The sequence below is a fragment of the Ambystoma mexicanum genome, chromosome 2p (genome assembly GCF_040938575.1).
Source record: "Ambystoma mexicanum isolate Mex_15411 chromosome 2p, UKY_AmexF1_1, whole genome shotgun sequence".
In the NCBI taxonomy this organism is placed as follows: Eukaryota; Metazoa; Chordata; class Amphibia; order Caudata; family Ambystomatidae; genus Ambystoma; species Ambystoma mexicanum.
Window position 1 is genome coordinate 1,084,976,373 of NC_090923.1, and position 27,185 is coordinate 1,085,003,557.

Consider the following 27,185-nt stretch of genomic DNA (forward strand, 5'->3'; position numbering starts at 1 on the left):
AGGGTGATAACTTGTGCATAGAACTGCCATGCTTGAATGGCGGGTTGGGCGTTTATGCTGGACAGTAAGGCCTTTTTTAATTGGAGCTGACTTAATTAAAAGGGCCATTGATAGTCTGCAGGAGTAGCCGTTGTGGGGGCGGGAGGGTAGACCAAACTAAATGGTAAAAGTATAGTGTAATATGAAGAGGGGAGGAATTGTCGTTCATTTGTGGTCGTTCAACTGGTGATCAGGCCCATTTTCTTGTTTTAGGGCAATCAAATATGTGACTCCAGGTCGTCGGAACAGCACTGGAGTTTCTTTTGAAAATCATTGTTTTCTGGTATGTTAATCAAGTTAAGACAAAAGATTACAACTCACAGAATGCATTGATCTGTTGCACAAAAGGTCAGGAAACATGGGCTCTGGTGACATGGAGTCTAGGCTCTCCATTAGGAGTCAAACATAGTTTAAGTGCCTAGGGAATAAAAGCACTATTGTTTACCAGTATGTGTGTTGCCGCCCTTTAAAATGGTGCAAATGGGCCAGGAGTTTAGACAAATGGAAGTTTGAAGATTGAGGGGATTGCACAGTAGAGTACTTCCTTTGTTTGTGTAGCCCGTGGCCCCCTGTTACCCGGCAGGCAGGAGCTACATGCTTGTCCCCTAAGGGAGCACCTAGAAATAAAGACAGACACCAGGGTAATAAAAGCATTTCTTTTTCATGTGTAATGTGTTCTCTTTATTTATGCGTGTGCTGTGTGTATGTACATGTGTTTGGTTTGGAAGAGTCCATCCATCCCACCATTGGGGTCGATGGAATGTTAAGAGAAGAAAAAAAGAAACGAGAACAATGGAACAGAACTCCACTGCCCAGGAATGGGCTAGGCAGGAGAGAAAAGAACCCAGTAGGATTTGACAAAAAGACATTTAAGGAGGACAGTTGGAAAAAGAGCAGGGAAGAGAGAAGAGACACAGAAACCAAAAATGCTTTACCTGGTGGTTGCTGCCCCCCCTGGACCTAAATCTATCCATGGCACTGGGCAGCATATGAGGGAGCCCCCAGAGACTAAAGCCTGGGGACAAGCTGCTTATGCCAGGGCCAGCTCATCCGTGCCAGGGCCATGGCGGGTGTCAGCCCACCTGGGGCGCTAGACCAGACGGGCCACGCATTATCAAGGGCCTGGGTGGCATGTATGCTGCTGCCTGGGCCAAAAGGAACAGCCCATCATGGGCCATGTGTGGGGGTCGGCCCAGACCAGGCTGCCTGGTCGTGCCCCCTGTGATCTGCCTCATGGCCAGCGCAGACCGAGAGGTGAAGAACGGGAAGTCTGCTCCACCCAGAAAGGTGGAGCAGTGAAGTGAAGTCCCTAGATGGCCTTCCTGGCCAGCCCAGTTGAAGAGGAGGAGGGAGGAAGTCCCAGGCTGCTCCTTTGGGCAGCCCGGGTAAAGGAAAGCCTGGGCTGCTTAGCTCAGCAGCCCTGGTGAAGACCTGAGGCTCGCCCCCAGTGCTGCACGATCAATTGCAGAGGGGGCGGGCCGAGAACAGGCAGCTGCACATGCTGGTGAATGTGGCGGTGGCCCCATTGCCATGGGGATGCTGTCTGTCTTCAACATGGCCACGGGAGAAGCGGTGAAAGCGGCTGCGTCCCCACAGCTCAGGAGACACCGCTTGAAGTTGTAATGGTGGAGTGGGCTACGGCAGTGATGTGGGTAGTCCCCACTCTAATGTCGTCACCCCGAAGATTCAAACTAAGTCGTGGGTTTGGCGGGGAGTACAGGTGGGCCCCTCAGCCAACGGGGCCCACCCAGAAGATTAACAAGTTCCACGGGCGCAGCAATGATTGTGGGTGGTGCCCATGCCAACAGGGCCACCCTGAAAAACAGATGCTGCAGGAAATGGCAGTGACAGCGGGCGGACCCAGAAGCAATGAAGAGTGCGGACTGCGCAGTGAGTGTGGGTGACCCCATGTAGTGGATGGGGCCACCCTGAAGAAAGAACAGGAATGTGGCCTGTCCCCATGAAGAAAGAAGAGGAGGGGGGGGTCAAGCCCCAGAAACACCAGGGGACAGCCTGCATCCAGCGCTAAAGCCAGCCTGCAGAGCCACCAGAGACAGACCCATGGAAGGTCCTGTAAAGGGGGTGACAGACTGCAGCAGTCACCCCATTGTGACATATATATATATATATTGTATGTAAAAATATATGTGCATGTAGTTATATGTATATATCTAAATAACTGTTTAATAAGTTAACCGTTACGTAGGGAGTGGTAGGTTTAATTGGAAGGTTATGTAGGTTTAAAGGAGTAGGGGTAGAAGAATAAGTACTATAGGTCATGATTTTAAATAGTAAAAAGGGAGACCTTGGCGTGATGTAGCGTGATAGTGTGGCACTGTGTCTGCAATGGGACCACCCTCAGAGGCCATCCTCTGACCTCACACTACATATGGGTGGTACCTGAGTTTAGGTAAGGGGTCTGTCGCTTCAGGCTTACCCTAAGGGTCCACGCAGCCTCTCCAGGGAAGGACGCACTGACGTAGCAAGTCTGCATTTAATTGGTGCTCACGCCAGGGGAATCCTAGGGAATCGGAAAGGGAATGGTAGTTAAAAGTATAAGTGTTTAATATAAATGAAGATGGGTCCCCCTGGGAGCTCTATGACATTCACTCTGGTGCCTGTGTCCATTAGCGATCTAAGATCTCCAGGTGTAGCCCATCTCCTGTAAACAGTGATTTTATTTGTCAGGTGCAGCACCTCTCCCTACCCACGGGCCTGGACTGTCCCTGCCCCCGGGAAGGGAAGAGTACACCCTTGCACAGACCAGGGCAAGGAAACAGGGGAAACATTTGGTTGTGTGTGTGTTTTATTAACTGTGCACAAATGCACATGGAAAGGTAGAAAACATACTGTAGCAGCAATAAATGACAAACCCAATAGTTTTGACATGTATGTATTGAAAAGGTTTTCTTTCTTGCTACTGTGGGTGTTGTCATCACAAGCCCATGTACATTCACAATCCATCCACAATGTGCCCAGTGTTACAATTAATTGCCTAAAGTACCAACATTTGAAAGTTCCTGCCAGGATATATTAACACAAAACCTATTACAGGTATTGTCATCATACAGTAAGGAACTCACATCTTTCCCAGGTGTTGGAAAAATAGATTAGTCGGATATATAGACACTTTTGCAAAAACATCCAAGTGAGTTTCTTCATTTAGATAACTAACAAAAACATGAGGTCGAAAACGTATTCCTGTTCAAAATATTGTTTTATTGTGTTGTCTATTAATTAATTTTGAGCCCAACATAAGAAAAACGTATTTAAATTGCAATCATGTAATGATTGTGTCACAGGTTTCCCCCCTTCTCATCTGTCTTTGTTGTTTGTTGGAGTTCTTTGATGGAGTCTTCTTTCGTAGAGTTCGGGTCTTGTATTACCCAACGTGTACGTCCTCGGGTTCCAGCTTGCGTTCAGTGTTCCGAGTCCTTGGAACGTTCAGATGTCCCGGAAGTCTGAAGAAATCCAGGAAACAGCAAAGAGTGCACACGGAAGACGAGTGCACAGAGATCTGGGATACAAGGAGGACAAAAGGAGGGGGAATGAAGGAGGAGGAATTAAGGGTACCAGGAACCAAGAATCACAAGAAAAACACAAGCGAACTACGGCAGCACACGTCTAGCCACGGCAAGCAATAGCGTTGAGACGCGTAGGGCCGCAGGGGCGTGTCTGCTTTATAGAACGTAATGCGTACGGCGCGGAAACTGGTAAACAGTATTCCGCGTTTTGCGGCCATGTTGGGAGTACAGCTGAGTGCAAGCCCCTATGGGTCCGGGACCAGGAAGTCCAGAAAGGATGCGTCCAATGGTTCATGACAGCATACCTCCTCCGAAGGCCTGTTCCTCCGGGTTTGCCCGGGTGGATAAGGTGGTACCTTTGAAGTTGTCAAACTAGAAATTATATCGTGCCTCCTATTGCTATAAATATATGTATATTGGCCTACGCCAAGCTGCTAACAAGCTGCTTATAAACTACATGTGAATAAATTCGCATTGCAAGGTCCTGACCTTAGAAACCATGTAAACTGTCATTTTGGGTCAAGCCACCATTTTAGGTTTTCTTGCTCTATAAAGTCACCATGTGAGCTAAAATGGTAGCCTATGTTATTCAGAACAGAATTTGATTGTCATTACCTCTGTACAGCTAATGTATAACTTGCCTGCAGGCCACTTGTTAGGGTCATGAGCTGAGACCTTGTCCTTCTGCTGACCTGTGTGCAATGGATTACCTGTATCACCGAAACTGATCTATAATTGAATGAGAACACCTGCTTAACTACATTGTATAAACTAAGTCCTGCATTGTAATGTTAGGCCTAGAGCATACATTATTACCATTTCTTCTTGTTAATGTATAAACCTAAGATGAACTAGATTTGACCTGGCAAGGGACCCTAGAGCAGTTACTTATTTATGGAATGGTTAACCTGCAGAAAGGCTGGACAACAGGCTGGAGAAATGTATAAAAGCCTGACTGTTTCAATGAATATTTGCACTCACTGAGCACACCGAACCACGCCGGAGTTCGCTGTGTTGTACTGAGGGTTGATAGCTATCTGAATTTTGTTCTGTTCTTTTGTAACTGGATTCAGTATAAAATAAAGTACTTTGTATGTTCCTTTGTAACCTGTGTTTGGTGTGTTTCCTTTTTGGTTACCCTGCCTCATATTATTTCCTTGTTTTCACAGTTGGCGCCGGAATAGGGACCCTCAAGATTGATGCCGGATTATTGAAGGTTGACGCACGCTATCGGACCGGGATCGGACGGTGTGAGATAACGGGCCCGAGTGAACGAAACGCGACACCTCAACAGCGCTGCACGATCCGTTCCCTGGACGATAGCCGTGTGGTCTGAGACGGCATCTTGACGAGGGTCAATTTTTTGAGGCGGGCAGATTTGCCGAAATCACCATACACAAGGTACAATTCGTTAGGTGTGTCCTTTGTAAACCGATCGGTCCTCCTTAGGTTTGGTCAGGTGAGTCGTTACCCGACTCTTAATTCAAATGCCTGGGAAATTGTCTAGCTGCTTTAGGGCATTATTCTGCAGCGATAGACAATCTTTGGAATTTAGCCGTCCGGCACCACAGGAGGGGTCGCCGGCATGTACTATGTACTGTAAGCATGGCATTGGAAGTGTAGTATTTAATAAAATTTGGCACAGACAAACCAGACATGCCTCCGAACTTCAGTGGCCAGTCAATGGTAGTTTTGAGATCCCTCGTATTGAATATTTAGAGTCAGTCTTGTTAAAAAAGAAGGCCAGACCTGCAGCATTTGATGTTTTGCAAAATTGGAAAAGAGAAGCGTTGCAGCAGCTTAAAAGTAGGGAAAAACATGTGCGCCGTCATAAAACAAATGCTGAAAAGGCGTTGTTATATGATCAGGACAAACAGTCTGAGTCGGTTAGGAATATGGACAGGGCTTTCTCACTCGGTATTCAGAAAATATATCCTTCTAAAGATCTTCATGTTTCTGATGAGTTTATCGACAAATTGTTAAATGAACGAAGGCCTGGTGCCTCTGCACCACCTCTGTATGTTCCTCTTCCTCCTGCTGTGCCTCTTCCTGCTGTTATTCCTGCTCTTCCTGCTCCACCTGTTGTTCCTATTCCACCGGTTGTTGTTCCTCCACCTGCTCCTCTGCCTCTTCCCATTGCACCAGTAATAGTACCTCCATTGAATTTGCCTGCACCCTCACTCCCAAGTAGTTCTGTACCGCTTGTAGTTGATCAGGGTGCGGGGTCGAGGATTGTTACTCGTAATACTGTTCCTACAGAAAAGAAACAGGATTTGTTTGCATGGGCTAAGCATTGTATGGAGAGAGATGATCGAGCTAATGTTCTTGCCACACTTTCTAATATGGATAATTTTCCTGAGAAAAATGTTTTCATTGAAGGTTTAGGGATTCATTTATGTGTAATGTGGGGTAAATTAAATAATGCAGACCTCCCACAAGGGTTGAGGGACCTGAATACTTTAGCGTTTTCAAGAGACACTGTGGAGAAGGTACATGAGCATGTTGAGAGGATATTTGAGTATAGAAAGGAGTTGGAAAGGTTACGGAATGAGGATGACGACGAAGAAATTATCTATGTACAGAAACGATTTCTTCCGTGTCGTAAATCGACATCTGAGGAGGCGCGAATTTGTAGAAAAGATGCGATTAGATGGATTTCAGACATATCGATAACTCCAGTTGAGGTATATGACACATACAGTCAATATACGCTAGAAATGCAGAGGAAAGTGATACAGGTAATAGTAGAGTACCTGCAGGATGAATGTTTAAAGAGAAAGGTTAGTTGTCCCACAGAGTTATTGAGCATTTATAAGAGAGCTTTTTCACTTGACAATTCTTCAACTGCTTTAGCGCTCGACTTAGCTCTGTTGCTTAGTAAGCGTTCGGAGTTGCCTACATCTCAGTTGCCTATGAGAGAGGTTCCTCCGACATTTGTCCCAAAGGTTGAGATTCCTGCTAATGCTGCAGCAGGTACACCTGCTGTGGACATTCCTGCACATTATCTATCGCAGTTTGTTCACGTCCCGTTTTCACGACAGGAAGTGAATACTATTAGACAAACTATTCCTGACATTAGGAAAAATCCGACAGGGTTCTATAAAGAGATAGAGTCCGTTTTGCAGTCCTCAGTGTATACCCTAGGCGTCATTGATTTGCTATTCCCTGTACTCCTGCCTGTAGATTTGTGGAAACAAGTTAGAACTATAGACGATGTACCAGGGTTGGGAGATACATGGGCTAACATAGTTAGGCTTGATGGGGAAAGGCCAGCTGGTGAGAGACCACCTCAGGTGATACTAACTTTGCCTGACAGAATCATTGCAAAACTGAAAACTATAATCCCCGAAAAGAGAATTATTTGGGACAAGCTTACGGCCTGTGTCCAAGGAAAATCTGAGGGTGCTACCGAGTTCTTTAATCGGTTCGAACAGGTATTCTCGGATTTCAGTGGACAAGACTTAGGCACAGAGTCTGGGAAAAGATTATTTGTGAAAGAGAGAAGTATAGGGGTGCACAGACAAGTTAAATAAAGGTTTGAGAGTGGAAGGATTGTGAATAAGAATGTATCAACAAGAAATAGTGTGCAAATGTTATACAAAGACTTCTGGTGCAATCGGGCTGTCGTCACAAGGCCACTTGGGACAGAGAAAACCAAACAAATCCAAAGCTGTGTATTGCTACCCAGCAAGCCCAGATGCACTCAACAGGGACAATAAGTACCCTCTATTGTAAATCTATATATATATATAACACAAGTAGGAACAAACGGCGTAGATAGAAAACAGCTTGTATAGAGCAGCACAATTGCAAATCTGTATAGCAGTTTACAGTTTACAAAGGTCTAAATGCATAGGTTCAACCATTCAACAATTTACAAATTAAGTCTCATATTTAGATATAACAAACTTATATCTAAATATGAGACTTCATTTGTAAATTGTTGAATGGTTGAACCTATGCATTTAGAGCTTTGTAAACTGTAAACTGCTATACAGATTTGCAATTGTGCTGCTCTGTACAAGCTGTTTTCTATCTACGCCGTTTGTTCCTACTTGTGTTATATCGAACACCCACAAGTGTTCTTTCCATATGTAAATAGAGTACACTGATCGTACTACTTTTTGTTTATTCATGTACGATTTATTGGATTAAGAGGATTAAAATCCAAAAGTTAACTCTAATGTCTTGGTTCTGATTGTTCCATTCATTTTACACCTGTGTTTACAATTTATCCTTATTAACACCGCTAAATTGTGTAATGACATTTTTTTTGGAAACTAGAGAAACTTAGGCGGTGTTTGTACACTGTAGAATTTACGCCCTGTTGGCGCCAAATGTTTAAATGAATTTTGATTTACAATAGAGGGTACTTATTGTCCCTGTTGAGTGCATCTGGGCTTGCTGGGTAGCAATACACAGCTTTGGATTTGAAAAGATTATTTGTGGACAAATTTGTATGTGGATTGCTGCCTGACATACAGTCACAAATTATGTCTTCTGAGAGCACTTTGCAGGCGAAATCCCAATCATAAGTACTGCACATGGCTCAGTACTACGAGAACCGTGTCAATAATGAAAAAGATAGAGTTGAGAAGAGAAAAGGTGATTTGAAGACTAAAGTATTGTTACAGCAAATTGTTATAGGCCCCAGAGGGGGTAGTTCGCAGATTAGAGGTCAGTATGTTCCACAAGGGAATGTGCCCTTGGGTCCTGTGAATATTAACCAGTGTGCCTATTGTCGCCAGGAGAGTCATTGGCGTGCACAATGCCCCGTCCTTCGACAGAGGTCAAATAACACATTTGGAAATATGGGTAGACGATCCAGAGGTCGCCCGGGTGTAGGGGGCCCTGGTAGAGGCCAGTTTTCGCAGGATCCCCAACAACCTTTTTCACAGGATAATCAGACTTCGAGTGTGGATACTAGAAACATATTTGATCATCCTTCTGCTGCATATCTATCTGAAGAGCTTCCTTTTGATGATATTTTGTTTCGTTAGGATTGCCCGAAGCAGGGTTTGGAACCTACACCTATTCTGGGGGCGTTTAGGTTTGAGACCGGTTCCGAGGTGCGTTCACTGGTTGGATAGCCTTTCCACTCCACCAGATACTGTAGCTGACCACGTCTGTACCTGGAGTCACATATTCGGGACACTTCATAATCTAGCTGGTCGTCGACGACCACAGGGGTAGATCTTGGAGCAGACCCGGAGGTCTGGACATATGGTTTCATTGGAGATGTGTGAAACACTGGGTGGATCCTCTTCCGGGAGTCTGGTGATTTGAGTCGGAAGGCCACTGGGTTAATGATTTCCTTTATGGAAAAAGGGCCATAGTACCGAAGAGCCAACTTATTAGGTTGTAAGTGTCGAGGCAGTAGTTTCGAGGATAAACCAGACTTTATCACCCACTGCATAGGAAGGTCCTGGTCTTCTTTTGGAGTCCGCATTGTGCTTGGTGTTAGCTCGGGCCCTTTCGAGGTGTTCTTTGGCTTCCTTGTGTACGTTGGTGAGGGTTTCAATCCACGAGTCGACTGTAGGAACTGGTGTAGGATGTGGGAGAAGGGATGGTAGAACCGAAGGGTGGAATCCTTGCCTGCAGACGAAGGGGCTGGCCTTGCCCCCGAGTGATCTGAATTGTTGTAGGCAAATTCAGCCACAGGTATTAAAAGAGACCAATCATCCTTTACCTTGGTGGTGAAACAACGAAGATACTGCTCCAGGGTTTGGTTCACACGTTCTGTAGCTCCGTTGGTCTGTGGATGATAACCTGAGGAGAGGGTGCGTTGGATTCTTAATATATACGGCATAAGTGTTTCCAGAATTGAGATATGTATTGAGGACCTCTATCTGATATGATCTTGGAAGGGAGTCCATGAAGTTGGAATGTGTGTTCCAGGAAGATTCCGGCAAGTTCTGAGGAAGTTCTGTAATTTATACAAGGGTGTAAAATGAGCCATGTGAATGAATAAGACAATGGTAACCATGATAGATGTGTATCCCCTGGAAGGTGGTAGTTCCACAATAAAGTCTTTAGCAATAAAATCCCACGGCCTTGTTGGTAGCGTTGGTTGGAGTAGGAGACCCGCCGGCCTCTTGTTATCATGCTTGTTTTGATTGCAAACTGCACAGGCTTGGATCTACTGCTGGATGTCAGGTTTCATTTTTGGCCACCAAAACTGTCTTTGTATTAGACGGAGAGTGTTGGTAATGCCACATTGTCCTGAATGAAGGCTATCATGACAGAGGCTTGTGATCCTTTGTCGCAGTCTCTGTGTGGTAATGACCAGGCCATTGTCCATGAACAAATACCCGTCCTTGGTTTTAAGATTCCATCGATTCTTCCCAGTAAATTCCTTCCAGATCTCAGAGGACTGGGTTTGAATCCGAATGTCTTCCAGGAGAGTGATTGCTTGGGCTATGAAAATTGTATGGGGAAACATCTTTGGGAAGGATCGATCTTCAAGAGTTTCGTAGTCGGAATGTCGGGATAAGGCGTCAGCAATTATGTGTTTTCCGGGTACATGATGGATTTGGAACTGTGTCTGGGCAAAGAAGAAGGCTGTAACGCTCACCTGATTCTCGCAGAGGCGCCGGTCTTGACTGGGCGACTACCGTATCTTCAAAGGTGATGTGTAGCACCCGGTTGGCTCTTTGGGCTGGACCTCTGTGCACTGTATGCCTGACTTCAAGAGTAAGATGTCTGCAGACAGAAAATATGGGATTAATGAACTGGGGTTATTGGGGTGTCCCTATCTCTTCCCTTTTTGCTCTCCTGTAGACCCCCAAAGGTTAACGCTCTCACCTTAGGTAAGTGAATGCCGAGCTCTCCATCTGCCTCGGGGCAGGGTGCTGTAACCAGTTTCTTCACTGGATCGGTAGCGCAGGCCTCTTGACTTCAGAGGACTGCTGTCCGTCGTTTACTGCACGAACGGTAAGTTTCGAGTAATTCTATTGTCTTTAAAGTCTTTAGCAATGATGTCTCTTGTTTTGCAGGTTCCGGCGATGGCGGATGACGGGCTGAAGTGAGTTGAAGATGGAGTCCGTATGATGAATAGAAGCGCCTGGAAGCACGTAAGTAAGCGCTTGTTGCCTGCTTCACGATGCGCTCTAACTGTCTTTTATTTTGCAGGTACGAGTTCGGAGCGGCTGCAGGGTGCCGGAATACCCACTGGGGTTGATGTGGAAAGGAGTAATGGCACGTGAGTATTAAAGTTCCCCAATGTCTTTAAACGCACCTTGTTTTGTCTTTCAGATGCAGGATGCAGCGCCGAAGGCCTCCGGAGCGTGCGAAGAGTCGGTAAGCTTTTGTCTTTCAGATGCCGGAATGCAGTGTGAAGACCTCCGGAGCGCACGAAGAGTAGGTAAGCCTTTGTCTTTCAGATGCCGGAATGCTAACCTGTTCTTTCTTGTCTTTATAGGTGTTGCTGAAGACAGGATTCAGGATGGTAAGCCTTTTTCCTTAGGCCCAGGATTCGATGCAGAAGACACGATGAGCGTTCTGCTGCAGAGGATGCAGAATAACGCAAAGCAAGATTCATCCACCGGGTGTGGTTTAAATAGCCTCCTGTAGTGCTTAGGTGTCTCCTTCCACAGCCACGCCTAGGTAAGAAAAGAGTTCCTGCTTTCCAGAAGAGTTCCAGTGTTCTGAATCTAGGGAGTGGCTCCTGCCCCACCCAACAGGAAAAGTAGTTCCAAACAGAAGAGGATCAGAGGCTCAGCTGGCAGGCAAGTAAGCAGCATGGTCTGCTGCAGGTAAGTCCACCCAAGCATTATGAGCCCGGCGCTTCCAGCGCTGGGACTGGGCACATTTATGAGCCTGGTGCCACTGGCGCCAGGACTGGGTCCAGAAGGTCCCAATTGGGACTGGTTGGCCCTCGGAACCTGGGTTATGGATCTGCTTCCAAGGGAGTTGGGAAAACCCTGACCTTTTGGAAGCAGAGATCATGACAGTACCCCCCCTCAAGGCCCCTCCCAAACCGGGCTTCTCCGGGGGTTTTGGCTTGTCAGGAAATGTTCGGTGAAATCTTTTGATTAGGCGAGGAGCGTGGACATATTCAGCAGGTTCCCAGGATCTCTCTTGGGGGCCGTAGCCTTTCCAGTCAATTAGGTAAAATAGTTTAGATTTGGAGATCTTGGAGTCCAGAATGCTTTTGACTTCAAACTCGAGTTCTCCATCAACTAGGATGGGTTTTGGAGATTTAGTTAGTCGGGTTTGAGGTTGCACGGGTTTTAATAGAGAGACGTGGAAGACCGGATGTATCTTCATGTGAGGGGGCAAGTCCAACTTGACCGCTACTGGGTTTACTATGGTAGTGATGGAATAGGGACCAAGGTAACTTGGGTTGAATGTGCGTGGCCCTTTTAGAGGTAGATATTTGGTGGATAACCAGACTTGGTCCCCTACTTGATATTGAGGGGCTTCCTTCCGATGTTGATCTGCTCCTTTCTTGTATTGTTCTTTAGCCCTTTGAAGGTGAGAAACAGCTTCCTTAAAGGCTTGGGTGATTGTAGAATGCAGGTAGTCTACTGCTGGTGTTTCAAGATCTTGGAGGGGATCCAACTCCGAGGTTCGAGGGTGACTGCCGTACAAAAGAAAAAACGGTGTTTTCCCAGTTCCCGAATGGACAGAGTTATTGTAGGCATATTCGGCTATCCAAAGGATGTCTTTCCAAGTTTTTTCAGTTTGTTGCAGCATGCAGCGTAAATACTGTTCCAGAGTTTGATTGGTCCTCTCGGTTTGTCCGTCGGTCTGAGGGTGGTGACTGGTCGATAGTCTCACATCAATTTGAGCCGACCGACAACAACTTCGCCAAAAATGAGAAATAAATTGACTACCTCGATCCGAAATTAGAACCGAAGGAAAACCGTGTAGTCGGACGATGTTTTCGAGGAATTCTCGGGCCAGAGTTGCTGCTGTTGGCAAGCCTTTGAGCGGAATGAAATGTGCCATCTTGGAGAATAAGTCCACGATTACTAGAATCGTATTGTATCCGGAGCATGGAGGTAGATCGGTGATGAAGTCCATAGAAAGCGTATGCCAAGGGCGAGGTGGGATGTCAATAGGGCGTAAGAGGCCTGCTGGTCTTTCCTTTTGACTCTTGTTTTGGGCGCATACTCCACAAGACATTATAAAGTCTCTGATATCTTTTTTCCAAGACGGCCACCAGAAGTAGCGCTTGATCTTTTCTGAGGTCTTGGCCATACCGGGATGACCTTCCATTAAAGAATCGTGATAACAGGAGATTACTTTTTTCTGTAAATCTGTGCTGGGTAGGTATAATCGTTCTTGGAAATACAATAAGTTGTCCTTTACTGCAAAGTCCTTTCCCTGCAGATGCCAATTCTGTATGTCTGCTGGAGTTACAAGTTGCCTGGCTTTATCCTTAACTTCCTCTATGGATTCTGTGGCGATTACACCCAGAATTCTTTGTTCGGGAATGATTGGTACAGGTTTAGGGTTGATCAAGTGTTCTTCCCCTCCCATCCGAGAAAGGGCATCAGCTTTACCGTTCTTTGTACCAGGTCGATAGGTAATTATGAAGTCAAACTCGGCAAAGAATAATGCCCAACGGAGTTGTCTAGAGGATTGGGCTTTTGCGGTTTTCAAATATTGCAGGTTTCGGTGATCCGTAATCACAGTAACGGTGTGTCGGGCCCCCAGCAGATAATGCCGCCAAGCCTTAAAGGCAGACTTGATAGCCAGAAGTTCCTTGTCAGTAATCGTGTAATTGATTTCAGGAGGCGAGAATTTGCGGGACCAAAATGCCATGGGATGCAACTGATTGGTTACCGGGTCCTTTTGTGATGGAACTGCCCCCATGGCAAGGCTTGAAGCATCAGTTTCCACGATGTAGGGGAGTTCGGGGCGAGGGTGTTTTAAGAATGGTGCAGAGATAAATTTAGTCTTCAAATCCTGGAAAGCTTGTTCCGCCTCGGTAGACCATTCAAAACGTTTGTTTTTCTTTAACAAGGCAGTGATGGGCTGGACTATTCGAGAGAATTCGGGGATAAACCTGCGGTAAAAGTTAGCGAAGCCTAACATGCTTTGCACACCTTTTACGGAGGATGGTGATGGCCATTTGAGAACTGCGCATCGACCTTCTTTGAATCCATACGTACTCCGCCAGGTGATAATATGAATCCCAAGAATTCAACTTCAGTCACGTTGAAAACACATTTTTCCAACTTAGCGAAAAGTTTGTGTTGACGCAATCTTTCAAGGACCATTTTCACATGTTTCCGATGTTCAGATTCCGATGAAGAATAAACGAGGATGTCGTCAATGTAAACAACAACACACACATCTATGAGCTCTCTGAGGACATCGTTCATAAAATATTGAAAGGCGGCCGGGGCATTGCAAAGTCCGAAGGGCATGACCTGATATTCAAATAGCCCATACTTGGTGCGGAAGGCAGTCTTCCATTCATCGCCCTCTTTTACTCGTACCAAGTGGTAAGCTCCTCTAAGATCCAGCTTTGTATATATGCATGCCTTTCTGACTTGGTCCAGGAGTTCAGGGATCGAAGGTAACGGATATCTATTCTTAACGGTGATCTGGTTCAGGGAGCGATAATCGATACAAGTTCTAAGGTCTCCTTCCTTTTTTGGAACGAAGAACAAAGCTGAAGAAGCAGGGGACTTGGAAGGACGAATAAACCCATTCACCAGGTATTGATCCAGGTATTGTCGAAGGTGAAGGTTCTCAGGCTCGGTGAGAGCATAAATTCTACTACAAGGAGGAGTAGATCCAGGTATCAGGTCTATCTGGCAGTCGTAAGACCTATGAGGAGGTAGAGCGTTAGCCTGATCCTTCCGGAAAACATCTTGGTATTCAAGGTATTCAGGAGGTAACTGGGGAGTCTCTGAAGAAATTGCTGCCAGTGCAACACCAGGTGGAAGGTGACAAGTAGAGACACATTCTGGAAACTGGACCGTTCTTGCTCGCCAATCGATCAGAGGATTGTGTTTCTCTAACCAAGGTATTCCTAGAATAATCTGAAACTGAGGGGCCTTGATCACATCGAACACGATCTTCTCATGGTGTCCATCTTGACTTACTAGCGTCACCTCTTGAGTGGTATGCGTTACTGGCCCGGAGGCTATCTCCGTACCATCCACTGTAGTAATGACGTCCTTTACAGCCTTGGGACAAAGAGTTAGATTCATCCTCAAAACCATTTCATGATCCACATAATTGCCGATGGCACCGCTGTCGACGTAAGCTTCAATTGCATGTAATCGATCCGGATTATCAGGGCTAATGAGGACCATAGGTATCACGAAATGCGAGGTCACGGAACTGGTTTTCACGCTCGGCAAGAGGACCTCTATTCTTGTCGGGCGAGGTCGTTTCCCTGCTCAGAGTTTGTAACTTTGGTAACTGCAGCTCCTACTGCCTTCTTGGCAGGTTTCACCGGACAGTCTCGAAGAAAGTGCCCTGAGTTTCCGCAATATAGGCATAATTGCAACTGTTTTCTCCTTTCCAGCTCCTTTTGTGTTAGAGGACCTTTCAGACCCCCAATTTGCATGGGTTCCCCGGAGTCTACTCCTCTGGAAGGAGTTGGCGGTTAGGAAAATACTCGAGCATCAAACTTGGAACGGTCGGCCTTCCTGTTCTGCGGTCTATGATCTATTTGAACGACCAAGTCTATATAATCCGAACAGTCTTGTGGGGGATTCACTACTTGGGCTAAAACGTCTTTGAGCTCTCCACGTAGACCTCTGTAAAACAGCGTAATCCTTTTGTCCTCAGGCCATTGAGTTTCCACTATTAGCCTATTGAAAGATGCAATATAAGCCAAAAGGTCTTGATTACCCTGTCGCAACGAAAGAAGCTCATTGTCCAAGGCCTGCCCCTGTGAATGTCTTGCGAACAGTTTTTCCATACTAAGCTGAAAGGCTTGAAAATCATGGAGAACCGGATCATCTTGATTAACTAGAGGGATCGACCAGTCTGCCGCATTGCCACTAAGGTACGAAAGTACAAAAGCTACTTTAGCTTGATCAGTTGGAAAGGCTGCTGGCCGGCATAAGAAGTGCAACCGTCACTGATTGATAAATACTGCAAACCTCTTTGGGTCACCAGAAAATCGTTCGGGCGGAGCCAGAGGTACATTCCCAGGTAGGTTGATCTGCACTGGATTCATAGAGGATGTTGAAGGAAGATTTGCCCCTGATGCAGGTAACGGGGTTTGTCCGGCTTGTGACTGTAGCAATTGTCTAGCAAGACCGTCTGTTCTCTCCTTGGAAATAATTAGTTCCCTTCTTAGAGCATTAGTTTCCTGACGAGCTTCATGCACTTCTGCCCTTAGTTCCCCAAGTAACCGGGCTAGGTGGTCAGTATCCGAGGTTTCCATAGCGCCTGGGCGAGAGTTTTGCGGTAGGCTTTGCGTTCTGTAACGCTCACCTGATTCTCGCAGAGGCGCCGGTCTTGACTGGGCGACTACCGTATCTTCAAAGGTGATGTGTAGCACCCGGTTGGCTCTTTGGGCTGGACCTCTGCGCACTGTATGCCTGACTTCAAGAGTAAGATGTCTGCAGACAGAAAATATGGGATTAATGAACTGGGGTTATTGGGGTGTCCCTATCTCTTCCCTTTTTGCTCTCCTGTAGACCCCCAAAGGTTAACACTCTCACCTTAGGTAAGTGAATGCCGAGCTCTCCATCTGCCTCGGGGCAGGGTGCTGTAACCAGTTTCTTCACTGGATCGGTAGCGCAGGCCTCTTGACTTCAGAGGACTGCTGTCCGTCGTTTACTGCACGAACGGTAAGTTTCGAGTAATTCTATTATCTTTAAAGTCTTTAGCAATGATGTCTCTTGTTTTGCAGGTTCCGGCGATGGCGGATGACGGGCTGAAGTGAGTTGAAGATGGAGTCCGTATGATGAATAGAAGCGCCTGGAAGCACGTAAGTAAGCGCTTGTTGCCTGCTTCACGATGCGCTCTAACTGTCTTTTATTTTGCAGGTACGAGTTCGGAGCGGTTGCAGGGTGCCGGAATACCCACTGGGGTTGATGTGGAAAGGAGTAATGGCACGTGAGTATTAAAGTTCCCCAATGTCTTTAAACGCACCTTGTTTTGTCTTTCAGATGCAGGATGCAGCGCCGAAGGCCTCCGGAGCGTGCGAAGAGTCGGTAAGCTTTTGTCTTTCAGATGCCGGAATGCAGTGTGAAGACCTCCGGAGCGCACGAAGAGTAGGTAAGCCTTTGTCTTTCAGATGCCGGAATGCTAACCTGTTCTTTCTTGTCTTTATAGGTGTTGCTGAAGACTGGATTCAGGATGGTAAGCCTTTTTCCTTAGGCCCAGGATTCGATGCAGAAGACACGATGAGCGTTCTGCTGCAGAGGATGCAGAATAACGCAAAGCAAGATTCATCCACCGGGTGTGGTTTAAATAGCCTCCTGTAGTGCTTAGGTGTCTCCTTCCACAGCCACGCCTAGGTAAGAAAAGAGTTCCTGCTTTCCAGAAGAGTTCCAGTGTTCTGAATCTAGGGAGTGGCTCCTGCCCCACCCAACAGGAAAAGTAGTTCCAAACAGAAGAGGATCAGAGGCTCAGCTGGCAGGCAAGTAAGCAGCATGGTCTGCTGCAGGTAAGTCCACCCAAGCATTATGAGCCCGGCGCTTCCAGCGCTGGGACTGGGCACATTTATGAGCCTGGTGCCACTGGCGCCAGGACTGGGTCCAGAAGGTCCCAATTGGGACTGGTTGGCCCTCGGAACCTGGGTTATGGATCTGCTTCCAAGGGAGTTGGGAAAACCCTGACCTTTTGGAAGCAGAGATCATGACAAAGGCCCAATGGGCTTGACGACTATTCCTACATTCCATGGATTGTAAGACTTGGAGATTCTGGTGATCCGTACGGACCTGAACAGGATGTTTAGCTCCCAGGAGTAGATGACGCCACTCTGTGAAGGCTTGACGGATGGCCAACAGTTCCTTTTCCAGAACAGAATAATGGGTCTCGCTAGGAGTTAGGGTTCGCGAGCGATACGCGATGGGGTGTTCTAACTTGTCCTCGAATTCCTGCTTTAAGACTGCTCCAATGGCGTAGTTAGAGGCATCAGTCTCCACTAGGAAAGGTCAATCAATGTCAGGTTGCTCCAAGATGGGGGCTTGTGTAAACTGCAACTTCAAACATTGGAACGCTTCATCTTGGGCTGCAGTCCAGAGGAACGGAGTGTCCTTCTTCAACAATGTAATGATCGGTTGAACTATCTCCGAAAAGGAAGGTATGAATTTCCGGTAGAAGTTGGCAAGCCCCAGGAAGGATTGAATCTGTTTCACAGTAGTTGGAACAGGCCAGGATAGTATGGAATTTACTTTTGAGTGGTCCATTCCAATTCCTGTTCACATAGCCATTGTAAGACTGCCTTGACATGTTCTTCATGCTTAACATGGTCCTTGGAGTATATCAGTATGTCGTCCAGGTAAACTATGACGAAGAGGAACAGCATATCGGAGAACACCCAGTCCATAAAAAGTTGGAAGACCGCTGGGGCATTGGCGAGTCTGAAGAGCATGACCAGGTATTCAAAGTGACCAAAGGGTTTTCTAGAGGCCGTTTTCCATTTGTCGCCTTCCTTTATACGGATCAGATGGTAGGCACCTCTGAGATCCAATTTTGTGAAGATTACGGCTCCTCTCACCGCTTCCAGGATATCCGAGATTAAGGGCAATGGGTAGCGGTTCTTGAGGGTGCATTGATTAAGACCACGATAATCAAGACAAGGCCTAAGCTCCTTAGTATCCTTCTTGGGAACGAAAAACAATGAAGCTCCCGCTGGGGATTTGGATGGTCGTATAGTGCCATTTTCTAGGTTGGTATCCAAGTATTCTCGGAGGGCCCTTTTCTCTGGTTCTGATAGGATGAACATCCTTCCAAAGGGAATTACTGCCTAGGGTTCAGTATCGATAGCGCAGTCTTCAGGTCTGTGAGGGGGTAGGGCTTGAACTATGGCAGTTAAAAACACATCAGTGTAATCCTGATAGTCTATGGGGTCCTGGATAATATTTGAGACCATGAGTGGGCCTTGCTGGTCTGTCAGCGTACCTTCAGAGGATCTTTGACGAGGAATCCAGGGATAGGCAGTGAGAGATGCAATATTCGGAACCAAGAAACAAGGATCCTGCTGCCCAGTTGATGTATGGGTTGTGCTTCTGTAACCAGGGCATACCCAGTACCATTGGATAATGGCCAAACTTTAAAATGTCAAACTTGATCATCTCTTGATTATGGTTTATCGAGAGCTGGATCTCTTTGGTTTGCAGGATGATTGGTCCTGAAGAGAGAGGTCGTCCATCGATGGCCTCTACAGGTTGCATGATGTCTCGAGTTTCATATGGAATGTGGTGGGCAGTGACCCAATCGTGATCTATAAAAATCCCCATGGCTCCAAAATCCACTAATACCAGAATGGGGTAAGTTTCCTTCTTGGACGGCGATAGAAAGGCCTGCAAGATCATAAGGTTGTTTTGTCCAGGAGAGTTCAAGGATGGAATAGATGTGGAGCAAACATCTCCCTCCCGAAGCTGTGCTCCATCAAGGATCGGGAGCTGGCGTTTCGTGAACGCCGTGGAGGGGCCAAAGGGCATTCTCTCACAAGATGTTTAACTGAGGCACAGTACATACACAGACCGGTGTGGATCCGTCATAATCTTTCTTGCAGGGATATGGGTCAGCGGAAGGCCCCCAGTTGCATGGGTTTAGGGTCTGTGGTCGGGGCAGGAGTGGGCTCGGGTTTAGAGGCAGATTCTATAGAGGTCTTGAGGTAAGGCATCTTTGTTTTCTTCTTTTCTGCCTTCCTTTCCTGGATTCGAAATTCTATTTGTAAAGAGAGATCCATAAGGGCCTGGAAGGAACCTGGGCGAGCTACCCTGGCTAGCTTGTCTTTTATTTCTTCGTTTAGTCCTCTCCAGAATAGAGTAAAACAGGCCTCCAGGGACCAATCTGCTTCCTTGGCCAGTTGTTTAAAGAGTGTTACATAGGTAAGCATGTCCTGGGACCCTTGATGGAAATCCAATAGACGCTCTTGGGCACTGTAAACCTGTTCTGGGAAGTCAAACATGGTCTTTAGAGCCCGTACGAACCCATCATAATCATCCAGAAGGGCATCTCCAGAATTAACTAAGTGCGTAGCCCAAATTAACGCATTCCCAGAGAGATGCAAAATCATAAAGCCCACTTTTGCCCTGGGGGTGGAACAGTAGTAGGGCTTAAAGGTAAAGTGCACTAAACATGAATCTAGGAAGCCACAAAGGTTCTTTGAGGAGCCATCATATTTATCCACTACTGCGACCAGCAATACACTTTCCTTGGTCACGGAATCACGTGACAGGATTAGTAGTTTTAATGCGGCATTCTCAGCTTTGAGATTCTGAACTTCTGTGGTTAATTCTTGCATGCCGCGCATGAGGTCTTGAACTCCAGCCTCCATGTCGTATCTGTATCAGTTTATTGGCGTCTCAATCTGTCACAGGTTTCCCCCCTTCTTACCTGTATTTGTTGTTTGTTGGAGTTCTTCGGTGGAGTCTTCTTTCGTAGAGTTCGGGTCTTCTATAAAACAACATGCAGGTCCTCGGGTTCCAGCATGCGTTCAGCGTTCCGAGTCCTTGGAACGCTCAGATTTCCGGGAAGTCTGAGGAAATCCAGGAAACAGCGAAGAGTGCACACGGAAGACGAGTGCACGGAGATCCGGGATGCAAGGAGGACAAAAGGAGGGGGATTGAAGGAAGAAGAATTAAGGGTACCAGGAACCAAGAATCACAGGAAAAAAACAAGCAAACTACGGCAGCACACGTCTAGCCACGGCAAGCGATAGCGTTGAGACGCGCAGGGCCACGGGGGTCGTGTCCGCTTTATAGAACGTAATGCGTACGGCGCGGAAACTGGTAAACAGTATTCTGTGTTCGGCGGCCATGTTGGGAGTACTGCTGAGTGTAAGCCCCTATGGGTCAGGGACCAGGAAGTCCAGAAAGGACGCGTCCGATGGTTCATGACAGATTGTGGAGCTGTAGTGCAGTGCGGCATACTAGCAGAGGAGCAACGTGCCCTGGGCGCAGTATTGTCTAGAAACAGCCCTACTCAGCCCTAAAGCTGGGCCCTGCTACTGAGTCCTTGGGAGGAGCAGAGCTTCCTCGCCTTCCCTTGGGTCTCTCTTATCCCAGCTCTGCCACTGAGACACAGGGATCAGTGAATCACTTCCTGCTGTCACGCGCGGCCCCGCCCCTTTCAGAGGTGGCAGGTTGTGTCCTTTTTGAGTCTCTGCGCAAAGCTCGCGCCCACGCGCTGCTGAGGGGCGGGCCCTCGAGTCGGAGCGGTGTCAGAGAGGGAGGTGGAATAATCAGAAATGTCAGACGCCTAGTATTTTCCTTAACACATCAAGCTCAACAGCTACGGCCCCTTCTAGCCGCTGGCTACAGCGCAGCAGAGGCGGGGCAAGCGGTGGAAGGGCCCGCGTTTTGCGTTCTGCGCCGAGAGGGGCATGGGTTTGTGGAAGGCTAAATAACCACAGGCATTACATGGCCATTGATGTGAATCCCTCTGTGAAAGTGCGAGTGTGTGTTTTTACAGAGTGTGGTTTAAAACAATGTGGTTTAAAACAATGTCACCGAAAAGCAGGGCTCAGCGACCACGTCCAAAAAAACATAAACGCGTAGCACTAAAAACAGGCGGAGGCCAAGCGAAGTCACCAGCCCTATGGCGTAGTGCCGTTAATGAAAAGGTTGCCTTTTCCCTGCTGGCTTCTCCTTCGTCCCGAGGGGCAGGGTCCTAGTTATGGAGCAAAAATAAGGGCTTCCCTCGAGCTTGCACGCCACGCGTCAACATTAATTTTTCTCCACCTAAACCAGGGACTGAATGCGGTTTACCAGCCGCCTCCCCGGGCTGCAACAGCCAGTGCCCGCAGAGTCACAGTGCCATGCAAGCACACGACCGATAATTCCCCAAAACGTTGCCGAGGTCTCTCCTCCTTTTCGTCAAATAACAAAGCTCGACCGCAAAGCTTCGCTGCAGGAAAACACCAAAAACAACCGCGAAATGTCACCTTCTAGTTCCTAACCGTTTACTAGTGTACGCATCTATGCTACATGAAACCCTCCAGCCACGTCATCCTTGCTCTAGCAAGAAAAAGTGCAGACGTCGTTGCACTCTCCAAACACTGTCCTTTCCACCTGGGACATGATCGCATCCTGTCATTTATAACAGTAGCCTTGGCATCCACTGGGTGGCGCTAGTGCACAAGCCAGGAGCCAAACTAAAAAGGTTCCTGCACCTACAGACCAAAAGTGAACTTAACAACCCGGGTCAAGATGATAGGAAAACACAGACGGGCCAAAGCTTTCACAACCTCTGGAAAGGTTCCCTGACCTGCACTCAGTGCACTCCCAGTTCACCTACGGATTCTCCCAAGAAGACTTTGTGTAGTTCCATAGGAGTTTCACCCCAAATGTGCCCTTATGGGTGGCTAGAAGGAAGACGGTTTTGGCATATCCCCAAGAGGGTTCGTGGGGAATCCTTCTTGGCTTAAAGAAGTGGTGGAAATGGAAACAATGTGGTGGGGGATCCCGCAAGGTCCGGGAGGGGGCGGAGTTTGGGGGACAGTGCCTCAGGAGGCGGGGTTGGGGCGCAGCGCTGGCAGTTCACCCCCGATCAAAGGAAATGGCCAAAATAATAGTTTTAAACAGCGCAATTCTTTATATATGAATTCCACTTTAAACCACTTCCATGGCACTGGTGATGAGTTACTTCACTGTGCGCATAATAGTTTTGACCAATGTTGCTGAGTAAATATTTTTTTTAAATACACAATTTGAATCCCATTTTATTTACAAAAAACTCCCCATTGGATACTACTCATACGGGCAGATTTCTGTTCGCCAGAAGCAACATTTTATTTTACTTGAACCGCATCCACACAGCTCCTGCAGCTCCCCTCTGAGCGCAGTTGGGTGGCTGCATCCTGTGTCATTGTTCCAATGTTAATAGGGCTATTTATTTATTTATTTATGCAATGTTTGTGGATACATGAACATTTATTTATTTATGCAAGGTTTGTCGGACGCAAGCATCCGACAAACCTTACATAAATAAATAATATGCGTCCATGGAGCAGACAAACATTGCATGAATAAATAAATAAACCGGGTCGTGGCCGAGGACTGTAACTTCCACTGTTGACCCCTCGCACTGGGTCACCAGAGGAAGTTACAGTTGGCTTGTCCTACAGTTATGACCTGGATCAAAGTCTTGTAGGGGGGCGGAGCAGCTCAGCAGCTCATTGCCGCCATGAGCGCTCTGCAATCGCGGGCGTTTTATTTATTTTTTTCATTTCAATTTTTTTTTTCCATGTAACCCAGCACAGAGCATAGGTTTCGGGTTTGTGGTGGCTGACTCTGGCCGGATCCTGAGATCCGGCTACACTCTGGTGCCAGATTCCGGATCCGGCAAGAGCCGGCCCAAAGACCAGCACTGGCTTAAAGTACAAAGATGTATCAGCTAAGGGGCAGCCTCCCACCTCTTACATAGGCAAAATGCTACTGTGGATTGGTCCACAGCAAGCCTGTTGCTAGGGGCGCAATCCTGACTTCAGTAATAATTGGCCTTTGTCTACTGATTGTCATACATCCAGAACAGAACTGCGAGACTTGTCCTTGGCCTCAAGCCCAGGGACCGTATCTCTCCAGGACTGAAATCTCTACACTGGCTCACAGTGGCTGCAAGGATTAAGTTCAAAACCCTCTGCATTATCCACAAGGCCTTCTACGGCCTGGGGCCAAAATACCTTCAACTCTCTCTTCCTAAATAACTTCCTTCCCAAGCCCTTCTCAAAGCAACGAGCTGGGGGTAGATCCTCTCTGCGGCAGGGGCCTCCCTCTGGAACAGCCTTCCTCCCTCCCTGAAACTTGAGGAGAACCATCTCCGGTTCCGGAAGCACCTCAAAACCTTCCTTTTTGCTTCTGCTTTCTCTGTCCCTCTGCCCTGCTAAATTCTACACTGAAATTGCACCGAATCTGCAACCGGGCCACTCTCACCGACCTCGGTCCTGGGCCCAGCCACTCTCCACTTGCACTGCCTCCCTGGCATCCCCTGCACTGCAGGACTGTCTCTGTATCCCTACAGCCCCCCCTTCCCAGCACTTGTCTGCACTTACCTTGCACTTGCCACCAGCTGGCCCTATTTATTTATTTATTTTTATTCTACTTACTTGTACTGCACTTCCCCCTCCCCTTCCCCTTGCACTTTTCCCTTCTCCTACCCCTGAATGATACCTGGCCTAGTAGGATCGTTGTCTGTCTTCCCCTTGTTCCCCCCTCCCTGCCTCGTCGCGCCTTGAAACACTTGTGTATAGGTGCGTTACAAATGCCATATCATATCATATCATATCATACCCAGAGTGCCTTGTCTGCAGTAAGTTGGGAGGGGGCAGTATGTTTGGGGAACCCTAGCAAAATCCAAGGGACCCCCTCTGTAGTCTTAACTGCATCTGGGTTATTCTTATTCCAACCCATTCCTCTGTCTGCCTACAGCAAACAGTCTCCAGTAACTAGCGGACTGATGAGTGCCCAGATACTACACAGTGAGGTTTTCACTCTGGAGAGAAGATCCTCCCCCCCGGAACATTCAAGTGGAGGACTTCCTGGCCAATATCTAGGTGATGAGTGGATGAAACTCAGCCCAGGGAAACTGAATACACCCAGCCCTTTTATATACGTTTCACAATTCACCAGGTTGATAAATAAATTATATTACAGGCTTGTGGCTATATAACTGTGTAATTTTAATTTCAGGAGCCACCATGTCAAACCATAGATGGCTTATCTTTAGATATTAACCTACCACCAAGCCCTCAGGGCAAACAGTTATTACTTTGTGAAATGGGTGCTTGTGGCTACAATGTTAACCCCAGTCTGCTGGAACTGCAGAACTGCATTCATGGCTGTACATGTAATATTTGACCTGCCCAGTTGCCAATTCAAGGCAGATGGTTGGATTTATCAGGATACTGCCCTCAGCAGGGTCACAGGGGTACACTATTGTTTTTGACATGGACATTAAGGAAGATGAGCCTGATTAGCAGATCTCACCTTACCACCCTTACAGATGGTGTTCTGCCACATGATGTGAAGTGCTGGAGAAGGTTAGTGATCTTCAACTAATTTTAAAATTTGAGGTCTCTTGTGCCTCAGGGCAAAACTAATTTGTTCAAGACTCTTGGAAGGCTTATTCCAGGCCTTTCTGCTGCACCCATTGCTTTCTAATGTAGATTGCAGGTTATGTGCCACCTTACTCCAACATATTGGGCTACAATAGCAGTGAGTTATGTGTACCATGAAGAAAAAAAGACTCCTTGGGCAACTCTTTTGGCTCAATTGGGAGCCACTGAAGGAATTTTAGTACAGGAACAATATGGTGAGATCATTTTAGGCGTAGCACTCATCCCTTGGCATGATTCAGGACCAAGTGTGGCAGGTTTTGAATCTAGGTCATTCCAATATTACAGTAGTCAGGATATGACAACACTAGGACTTGGAACAGTTACATTCTGTGTCAGGAATTCAACCATCTGCACAGTTAATGTGCGCTCACCTGGGCTTTTCTGACATTTTATATCAAATTGAATGATGGTAGATCAACCTCTGGAAAATGTATGGGGCTAATATGCACACATTTTCCTATGCTCACTGCATGACATATCCATAGACCTGTGTCCTCTGGGTGAACACAGCCTATAGGCACAGTCTTCTATGTCATATTTGGTTGGGATGTGACAGGTGGAGTACATGATGCATGTCAGAAGGGGAGGGGGGAAAAACCTTCTTCCTGCCATGGCCAACCTAATTAACTATCAAAGGTTCCATGAATCCGCCCTGTCCTTTTCTTTACCCTCTGCATGTGCTGGCAGCAATTAACATAATTAACATACTAATAGAGTATACTTCAAACAGGCCCACATGGGGCCTGGCTGCAGAGGTTAACAAAAGAGAGGAAAACCCTGACAACCTTTGATATGCACTGTGTCAACCTGAAGCCAACTCCTGCCTCTCAGTATCAAGGGCAGTGACCTGTCATGCCTGAGACTATTTGTTTACAGTAGGCACCCCCCGCAGGGGGACCCTTTTCAGAAGGTACAAGTATGTGGATTTATGGAGATAGAAAGTCTGTTCATGCTGCAGCTTCAAGGGAGACCTGCCGCTTTAATTAGGAACCACATAGTGCTCCATTAACTAGAGAGACCCTTTGATATACAACAGACAGGAAGATGGATGGGCTTAGTATTACATGTTTTCACCCATTCCCTTTTCTGTTGCAAAGCACCCTGGTATGACCTCATGAATACAGGAGATTGTTGGTGGGAACCGAGGATTGGTTCATTAAGGTAGCCTACACCAATCCCTGTGGCATGCTTGGCTTTAAAAAAGGGGCAGAGCCCCTCTTTGGGGCAGATCCTCTGCAGAATTTGCAAGGAGTAGCAAGAAGAACTCAGCATTGCACCCTGGCTGAAGGAACAGTCTGCCTTACATCTTCTGCCAGTGAAGGAAGGCCAGGACCTCCAAGAGGGAAGCAGAATCCCCCCCCAAAAACATCTCCCTGGGAACAGAGGGAGATACTGAATCCAGAGGAACCTACAGCAGTTCCAGAACCGGTACCCAGCCAGCACACAGCATGCCACACTAGGCTCTGCAGCAAGCTTCCTAGATGCAAAGTGCCAGAGAGTCTCTGAACCAAACCAAGGACAAGGCCGTTGCCTGCAACACTTTCCTCAGCTTTAGGCATCCACCTTAAAGGACGACAGGATCCCAGTGAAGAAGCTAGGAGGAGAGCATTGACAAGCATCTATCGACGTCGGCCAGTGGAGCCCCTCGAGCTGCAACTGACTGCACCACTGACTGTTGTTATGCCACAGTCACTAACACCGTCCGAGACGCCTCGACCAGTGTTTCAGACCCGCTGACCAGCCTGATACCCGCAGCGTCTCCCATCTTGAATTTTGTCACAGAAGCTGCAAAGCACTCTGAAACTGTTGAGCACCAAGAACTTCTACAAGCACAAGGTATATTGTTGTTCTGTCCCGCTGGTCTTTCTCTGAAGACCGCTAGCGACATTTTACGGCCCATTGCTCCCTTTTTGTTGAAACCAAGTATCCTTGAACTATTGTGATTAATTACTTTACCGAATACCCTCCTGTCAGTATCCAGAGTGCATCCCTTTTCCTTCTTTGAAACTGGCTGTTCTCTGCATTCCTTTACTGGGTGTGTTGTATTTCCTAGTGTGCTTGAACTGTCTGTTGTGATGATAATAATTACATAGATATTTGTATACAACCTTGATTGGACAGTCCCTTTTATCACTCGGTAATAGTTGTATTTTCGCTGTGTTACAACTAACCAACAATCCACGATCATGCGGAGATAAGCCTGCCGTCACGTCCACATTACCAAAATTGGACGAGGAGGTTTATAATGTACTTGTATTTTCCGATCTATTCGGACCCCTTCTGGTGTACTGGAGGTGTGGGGCTGATTGATGGTTTAGAAACCGATATTCATCACCCGACCACTGGTGCCCCGGAAGTTGATTCGTCACACTCTTAGATTGCATCTAAGTGATGGTGAGGCTGCTAAC

General features: G+C 47.1%; 1 protein-coding gene across 24 annotated transcripts in view; it reads left to right on the forward strand.

The window, feature by feature from the left end:
- Positions 1–27,185, forward strand: part of NRXN2 (neurexin 2) — a 2,524,532-nt gene that overhangs the window by 354,966 nt on the left and 2,142,381 nt on the right. The gene's annotated exons all lie outside the window — the stretch shown is intronic.